Below are 9,476 nucleotides of genomic sequence, written 5' to 3'. Positions count from 1 at the left end.
GGGATGTCCTCTAACTTTACTGTCAATATTAAGGGTGAATGGTCCGATAGTATTCTAGCTTTATATTCTGTTTTTTTTACTCTATCTTGCATACGAGCTGATAACAAAAATAGGTCTATTCTTGAGTATGTTTTATGTCTAGCCGAGTAATATGAATATTTCTTTTCCTTTGGGTGTTGTTTCCTCCATATATCCAAAAGTTGCATTTCTTCCATCGATTTAATTATAAATTTGGTTACTTTGTTCTTTCTGTTAATTTTTTTCCCAGTTTTGTCCATATTTGAATCCAAATTCAGGTTGAAATCCCCTCCTATTAATATGTTCCCTTGCGTATCTGCTATCTTCAAAAAGATATCTTGCATAAACTTTTGATCTTCTTCGTTAGGTGAATATACATTGAGTAGATTCCAAAACTCTGAATATATCTGACATTTTATCATTACATATCTCCCTGCTGGATCTATTATTTCCTCTTCTATTTTAAATGGCACATTTTTACTAATTAATATAGCTACTCCTCTTGCTTTTGAATTATACGATGCTGCTGTTACATGTCCTACCCAATCTCTCTTTAATTTCTTATGCTCCAATTCAGTTAAATGTGTTTCTTGCACAAATGCTATATCAATTTTTTCTTTTTTCAGTAAATTTAGCAGTTTCTTCCTTTTAATTTGGTTATGTATTCCATTAATATTTAAAGTCATATAGTTCAACGTAGCCATTTTATACTTTGTTTATCTTCCCTTTCCGTTTCTCCATCATTACCTTTCCTTCTTATCCATTTCTGTTTTCTTGTTTTGAATCCTTTATAAGACAACATTCCTAAAACACCAAACATTTTCCTTATTCTCCTATTTAAAACTTCTTTAGCCCCAATCCCCCCTTCCCCTCCTGAGTTGTCCTTTATCCCTTGTCGGACAACCACATCTCCCCTCTCCATTTGGATTTGCGAATTCACTCGCAAGCGTCAGCTGATTTTGCAGTGACCGTAACACCCCCCCACCCAGCCCCCCCAGAAAAGATTTCACTTTTCATATGTGACAAAGGTCACTCTTTTAATTCCCTCCTTATTCCCTCTATTCCTTTTCCTTCCCTTATTAATTCTTGTCTATACTATCTATATTTTCCTCTAAATACGGATACATTCATGTATGCACATTATACATATACACACATATACCTCTTTACCCACATACATATAAATCGTGGTCATTTTTACTCTTATTACATGTCTTCATCTCTCTGTTTGTTTTGTAGTTGTTCTGCAAATTTCCTTGCTTCCTCTGGATCCGAGAATAGTTTTTTTCCATAAGATCGTTTTCGATGTTTTGAACTCCTTCCTCTTCTTCAGGAGTTCAAAACTTATGTCTTTTTAGTTCGCAGTCCTTTGTACTCTCGTAACACGTCTTCATCTCTCAGTCTATTTTGTAATTGTTCTGCAAATTTTCGTGCTTCCTCTGGATCCGAGAATAGTCTGTTTTGTTGTCCTGGAATAAATATTTTCAATACCGCTGGATGCTTTAGTATAAATTTATACCCTTTCTTCCATAAAATCACCTTTGCTGTATTGAACTCCTTTCTCTTCTTCAGGAGTTCAAAACTTATATCTGGATAAATGAAGATTTTTTGCCCTTTGTACTCCAATGGCTTATTGTCCTCTCTTACTTTTTCCATTGTTTTCTCCAGTACCTTTTCTCTTGTAGTATATCTTAGGAATTTTACTAAAACAGATCTTGGCTTTTGTTGTGATTGTGGTTTAAAGGCCAATGCTCTATGTGCCCTTTCTATTTCCATTTCTTGCTGTAGTTCTGGACATCCTAGGATCCTAGGGATCCAATCTTTTATAAACTCTCTCATATTCTTGCCTTCTTCATCTTCCTTAAGGCCCACTATCTTTATGTTATTTCTTCTGTTATAATTTTCCATTATATCTATTTTCTGAGCTAACAGTTCTTGCGTCTCTTTAACTTTTTTATTAGATTCCTCTAATTTCTTTTTTAAGTCCTCTACCTCCATTTCTACTGCTGCTTCTCGTTCTTGCACCTTGTCCATTCTTTTTCCCATTTCTGATAAGGTCATATCTATTTTATTCATTTTCTCTTCTGTATTGTTTATTCTTCTTCTTAAATCATTAAATTCTTGCGCTTGCCATTCTTTAAATGACTCCATGTATTCTTTAATAAGAGAAAGTATATCCTTTATCTTGCCTTTCCCTTCTTCTTCTATTTCACTGTACTCTTCCTCTTCCTCTTCTTCTTCCTCTGGGTTGGCATCTGTTGTTTCTTTGTTGCCCTTTTCTTCTCTTCTTTCTTGTTTTCGTTGTCTTCTGTGTTCTCCTTTTGCTGCAGGTGTTCTGCAGCTGTCGTTGCCGGCTGTGGAAATCAACTCCCCAGCTGGTCACCCCTCCCGTCGGTGTGTTTTTTTTCCTGCGCATCGCGCATGCGCGACTCCTCGCGCATGCGCGGTTGCGCACTTTTACTCAGCTCAGCGAGCCATTTTTGTAGTCCATATTCTACCGACCTGAGGGAGCGGGTCTCTCTCTCCACCGCGGGCCTCTTCGAACAGTTAAGGCCTTTTCCTTCATCTTCCGTTGTCTTCTCTTCCTCTCTTCTTACCGTTGGTTTCGACTTTTCTTTTTTCATCTCCATCTTCTTTCCACCTTTATATTCACTTTACTTTGATTTTTATTTTTGTGCCTTTGTGTTTTGCTTTGTTTTTTCTAACTTTTCTGGAGAGGGCTGGAGTTCACCGTCCGGCCACTACTCCATCACGTGACTCCTCTGAGCAGAACAGACTTAAAGTGCCGTACAACCTACTCCTACTCGCATTTCCTAAGGAAGAGTTTTGACATCTCAACTATTGTTTATCTTTGTTCATCACTCGAAGGGACAGCAGAAACTCAGCAGGTCATGCAGCATCTTTTGGAAGTAAAGGTTAACAAATGTTTCGGGCCTGAGACCTTCGTCAATGGCAAGCAGATGAATAAAAGGTGGGGGCAGGCCAGGAGAAGAGGAGAAGGAGGAGGAAGTGGCAGGGAGAGGAGGGTTGGGTGACAGGTTCGAGGTCATAGGTGGGAAGTAGAAGAGAAAAAAGCTGAGAAACGATAGGGTTTGGGTTAGCTCTCTAAACGGAGAGGGATTGGAAGGGGTGGGCAACTGGAGGACAGGAGACAGTGGGACAGTGAAGAGAAAGACTCAGCAGAGGAGTTTAATGGAATCTGGAGGAATCAATATTAATGCTATCTATTTGGAGAGTGCCCAGATGGAATATCAGCTGTTGTTCCTCCAATTTGCAGGTTGATTTGGTTTGGCGGTGCATGAGGTCATGGATAGACATGTCAATGTGGGAATTGTGCATGGAATTAAAATTGTTGGCCTCTGGGAAGTCCCTGTTATTGTATCTGACAGGTTCTCCACAGAATAATCTCCCAGTCTGTGTCCGGTCTCTCCAATTTAAAGGAGGGCACATCGGGAGCACCAGAGATGATCCTTGCAGATTTACAAGTGAAGTGGATCCGAGGCCTCCGGTTCCGGGCACTGGGAAGCGGCCTTGGCTGCAGGGCGGCATCTCAGCGGATCAGCGGCCCCGTCACCGTGAGTCGCGGGTCGGCCTGCGGCAGGGAGGGGGAGTGGGCAATGGTCCTGGCGAGGTCAGGCCCAAGGCCTCCAGTTCCTGGCGCTGGGAAGCGGCCTTGGCTTCCCCTGACACCGGCCAGGCCCCAAAACCAGAGTCCACGGTGAGACCCTGTAACGTAAACAGAGGAGGTGGGGGCGATTAGCGGGCTGACACCAATGCATTCTGGGATTTATAGTATTAGCTGTGCATGCGCTATACTGGCGCGGTGGCCAGCGGGCCACCTCTAATACATTTTTGAAATGATCTTGTGGGCCAAATATAATTAATTTGGCCCACGGGCCAGAGTTTGACATGTGTGCTATAGGTGGTTGCAATGCTTCACTTCCCAATGAGTTGAACACCTTCTATGCCTGGTTTGAGAAGAAGAACCAAACAATACCTACTAGAATACCTGAAAAGGCTGAGAACCCTGTGATATCTGTCTCTGAGGGCAACATCAGAACATTATTCAAGAGGGAGAACTCTTGCAACTCTGGCATACCCAACAGGGTACTGAAAATCTGCACCAACCAACTAGCTGTTGTAGTTACGGACATTTTCAACATCTCATTGTGGCAGTCAGCAGTTTCCACCAACTTCAAATGGGCATTAATCATCCTGGTACCCAAGAAGAGTACCCTGGGCTGCTTCAATGACTACCACCCAGAAGCACTAACTTCTTCTGCGATGAAATGCTTCGAGAGGCTGGTCATGGCCAGCATTAACACGTACCTAAGTAAAGATCTGGACCAGCTGCAATTTGCCTGTTGTCACAATCGCTCCACAGCGGATGCAATATCACTGGCTCTCCACTCAGCTCTGGCTCACCTCAAAAACAGCAATTCATACATATGGCTGCTCTTCATAGATTACAGCTCAGTCTTCAACACCATTATTCCCTCAGTGCTGGTCAAGAAGCTACAAACTCTAGGCCTCTGTACCTCACTCTGCAACTGGATCCTTGACTTCCTCATTGGAAGACCACAGTCAGTACGAATTTGAGACAATGTCTCCTCTTCACTGTTGATCAACACAGGTGCACCCCATGGATGTTTGCTTAGCCCACTGCTCTACTTGTTATACACCCATGACTATGTGGCCAGACACAATTCCAATACCATCAACAAGCTTACCGATTACACCACAGTTGTCGGCAGAATCACAAACATCAATGAAGAAACATACAGCAGGGAAAGAAATCAGTTCGTTGAATGGTGTAATCTCAACAAACTTCTGCCAGAGGGCAATATTGCTCCATTGCTATTATTTTCTTTCCCTACAAAGTGCAACACATTATTTTAAAGCTTTAATTTTAATTAGAAATACACACAAATAATGTGTATTTGTAAGTAATGGCCCCATACAGATAACAAATATTGATCCAGCTAATCCTCATCTCCTTATTTGTCAAGAAGGCGCAACAGTGACTGAGAAGACTGAAGTGGGCAAGGCTACAGGTCACCATCATATCAATCTTCTACAGGAGCTCTGTTGAAAGTGTCCTGGCCGGCTGCATCACAGTGTGGTATTAGTCATATAGCATCTGGCCATGTGATTCAAAAGGCAAGGGGTTTGAGTTTTTCTCCTCTACCATTTTCTTGTTTCCTCTTTTTTTATATTGTAGAGCTCGTCGAAAGAACCAAAGACTTGTTGATCCAAACCAAGGCTTTTATTAGCAAAAGACCGGAGCTCTTCACAGGTGGCCGACCAGTCCGGAATGATCCGACCTGGCTAGGGACACAACCCTTTAAGGCCCAAACAATAGGTGTGGCTTAGCTCTCAGCCAATCGCTGTAAGCACAGTCTAGATACAGTAACTATATACACTATGTACATTGGTGATAGATCTGTACTATCACATTCACCCCTTCTTGGAGAATTGACCCTGGAAAAAAAAACAAAAACGAGGGAGAGAATGAAAAGGAAGGGGTAGGTCAAGGACTGTAGCGGTCAGGGGGTCTGACCATCCGGCGTGACCGCCGTGGTGCCGGGATTGGGGTCGCTGGAGTGGTGTCGCCAGCGGGCTCATCGGGTGCGACTGCTCCGTCGCTCAATTCCCCAGTCGTTTTGTCGGCAGGGTGGCCCGAGTCATTGGGGTGCTGTTGGTCCTTCTGTTGCGGCACGGGGCCTGGAGCATAAGGAGTTGGGGGATTTGCTGGGTCTACCGCGTCCTGAGCTAGGTCCCGCACCGAAACAGTGTCCTCCCGCCCATCTGGGAACTCCACGTATGCGTAATGTGGGTTCGCGTGGAGTAGAGTCACTCGGTCGACCAAGGGGTCATTCTTTGAGTGCCGGACGTGGCGTCGCAAAAGGACAGGGCCAGGGACGGTGAGCCATGCCGGTACAGTGGTTCCCGATTCGGATTTCCTCGGGAAAAGGAACATCCTTTCGTGGGGGGTGGCATCTAATAAAAGCCTTGGTTTGGATCAACAAGTCTTTGGTTCTTTCGACGAGCTCTACAATTTTATTAGCAAAAGACCGGAGCTCTTCACAGGTGGCCGACCAGTCCGGAATGATCCGACCTGGCTAGGGACACAACCCTTTAAGGCCCAAACAATAGGTGTGGCTTAGCTCTCAGCCAATCGCTGTAAGCACAGTCTAGATACAGTAACTATATACACTATGTACATTGGTGATAGATCTGTACTATCACATATATTATTAGAGTTTTTCCCCAAAATAGGAATATCCTATTTTGAATATGAATTATGGATATGATTTACAATTTGTGTATGTTAGTGATATACAGAATATCTTATTTAGTTTGTGTAACTGTCCATACCATCTTATTGAATTGTACCCTTTTTGTTTGTATGTTGTTTATTAAAATCAATAAAAAATATTAAAAGAAAAGAATACAAGAAGTGACTGAGGAAGTTTTCTCTGGATTCATCTGCTGCACCAAGTAAACTCACTGTTCATTAAGAACCACAAAAACAAAAATGAAGTTAACACATTCAGCCCTCCCACAGCTCATCTATATACAGATCGTGAACATGCCACCTATTGAAATCTCAAAGATGCTCTACAAATTTGTGAAAATCAAATTATATTCCAGAATGTCTCTCATGTTCTCCGTTGGTAAGCTGCTACCATAGTGTTTTATTTGGATCCATTAGAAAAATAGGAAGTACAAGAGATGCTTGGGAAAAACAAGCTGATTCTTTTCTTGACTAATCACAATCCCATGATCTCCTATCCCTATGGAATATTTGTTATTTGATTTAGTACCTCGAGCCTTCAATTTCTGTATGTACTCGTGTAATCATCATATTTTTTTGAACCACTTTTTCAGGGGGGTACTTTTACATGGGTCAAACTTTGACCTTGGTAAGTACCTGCATCGTTCAAGGTTTGAGAGGTCAGATGGCCAAGACAATATGATCAGGGTGTCAGGAGCTCAGATGGATGGGCGACCTGGGCGTCAGGAGTTTGGAGAGATGAGCAACCAGGGCGAGGATCTGCGGTTGGGAGCTTAGGTGGGCAGAGGGGCCGGGGGGGGAGGATCTGCGATCGGGTGCTTGGATGGGAGGGAGGCGTGGCTGGGGTGTCGGGTGTACCGGTGAGCAGGTGGCCAGAGCAAAGGTCTGTGGCAGGGGTTTCGGGAACTCCAGTGGGTGAGGATCCACTGTCAGGAAATCAGGAGCTCAGATGGGTGGGTGGCCGGGGCCAAAAATGGGGGTGGGGGAGGGGTCGACTTTTACATGGGTCATATAAAAACACCCAATTTTTCAGACAAAAAAGGGGATTGACTATCACATGGTATCAGCGATTACACGAGTATATACCGTACATTCATTACAAACGTATTCAGTGTAGAAAGGAATTCCATGCAGCTTATCTGAGAATCTGTCCCATTTTTCTCCACACTTCACATCATTATTTTTAGAAAAAGCAACTTCCCAATGTTTTAAAAAATCTTATTGCCCCTATAAATTTGAATAGTTCAGGCCTCCATATCAAACATGCCTGTTCCATAGATCAAACTATAATGTATAGAAAATAATTACAGACTCTTTTAAAAGGTAGAAAGCACAACTATAAAATATATGATCTGAGAACAAAGTATTCCAACAGCTAGTGAAAATAATTAGTTGTAATTGATCACTGGGGGAAACTAAAAATAGACGAGCAAGTATATCTGTGAATTGAAAGTTATTATGCAATAGTAATAACAGATGTGTAACTGAGAAAAAATATTATGGCTAAATTTTGGGGATTGGAAATGAGACTTAATTACTATTTATTGCTAGAAAGAAATCAATGAAGTCTCAGCAATACCAGTCAAGTAGTTTTAGTTTGACTTGGACATCAAGTTCAGTACAAAAGGCCCATTCTTGAGATGTTCCAAGTCACAACCAACTCAATAATCATTGCAAAAATTATTTATTCATGGGGTACTTTATGGCTTCAGTTCGGGGTGAAAAGCCCAAGCCTCTGCAGACTTTCATCATAATTCAAATTGAGGATTAGTTTTAGCTCTTCAATGCACCACCTCCAAGTATGTGAATGTTTATTGGTTTCAAAGGGTGACAGAGTGCAGGATATGATATTACCCATACTGCATGATCCTTATTTCCTCTCATTTACATTCTTTATGTGCATTGTTCAGTGCCATTATGCAATTGAATTTACTATAATGATTTCAACACAGGAGGTCATTTGGCCCATCAAGCCCATGCTGGCTCCTAAGGGAGCCCTTCCACTTGACTCATTTTCACTCTCAATATTTCTGTGTACTCTTGAAATTTACTCTCTCTCTCACACACCCACTGACTGCCCTTTTATTCTTTTGGCCATTAACCACCCAAAAGTAGCCAAGTAACCTTCTTGCATACCTTTGCGATATGGGAGGAACATCCAAGCTTAAACAATCACACTCCAAGTGTGCAAAGTTCACACGAGTCAGGGTGGTCCACTAGAGATGAAAAGCATTATTCTGCTCATTAGTAGCTATTTCAAAATACTGTTTGAGTGCTTCAATTTTTTTGTTCTTCACAAAAGTGGCACAGCTAGCTCATAACACCAGTGACCTAGGTTTAAACCAGTTCTTGGGCACTGTTTGTGTGAAGTTTGCATGTTCTTCCTGCGACCTCATGGATTTTATCTGGGTGCTCAGTTTTCCTCCAAAGATTAATCAGCCGCAAGAAATTGCCACTGGTACATAGCATTAGGGAGGAGTTTCTGAGAATCTGGGAAGAATTTTTTTTAATGGGGATTAATGTGGCATTAGTGTAAATGGGTTGTTGATGTTCAGTGGATAAAAAGACTTGTTTCAGGGGTATGGTTCTGTAACTCTATATAATACTGCGCAATTGTCTGCATTGATTGTCCTTGCTCAAGTGATCTGGTTTTTTTAAATCAAATAATAGGTTCCAATTCCATTGAAATGATATAATCAGTATTCTTGTGCAGAAAACCATTTAATCTCGATAGAATTATTTTAAAAGTAAAAAGAAAAAAAAAGTGGTTGGCACTTGATATTGCCTGAAAGTGGTAACCATTTCTCAGTGTAGCTTTTATAGAAATGATAACATTGTCAATTCTAAGAAGGCAAAGGAATGTACAATAAATGGCAGGATCTTGAGTGAAGTGGAGGAATAGAAGTGGATGTCAACACTTAACAGGACAGGTCATTAAAGTGATTAAAAAGGCATAGGAAATGTTTTCTTTAATTCATCAGTTTATTCAAATACAAGTCCAAGTCAAACTAAAACTACTTGACTGGTATTGCTGAGACTTCATTGATTTCTTTCTAGCAATAAATGGTCATATTCTAACATATACAACATTGGTTAGGCACAGCTTGAGCTCTCCAAACAGTTCTGGTCACCACATTAAATGAAAGACATGAGTACACTG

This window comes from Narcine bancroftii, chromosome 1 (assembly GCF_036971445.1).
Source record: "Narcine bancroftii isolate sNarBan1 chromosome 1, sNarBan1.hap1, whole genome shotgun sequence".
Taxonomy (NCBI): domain Eukaryota; kingdom Metazoa; phylum Chordata; class Chondrichthyes; order Torpediniformes; family Narcinidae; genus Narcine; species Narcine bancroftii.
The sequence above is the reverse complement of the archived record's forward strand: the minus strand, read 5'-3'. Positions refer to the sequence as shown.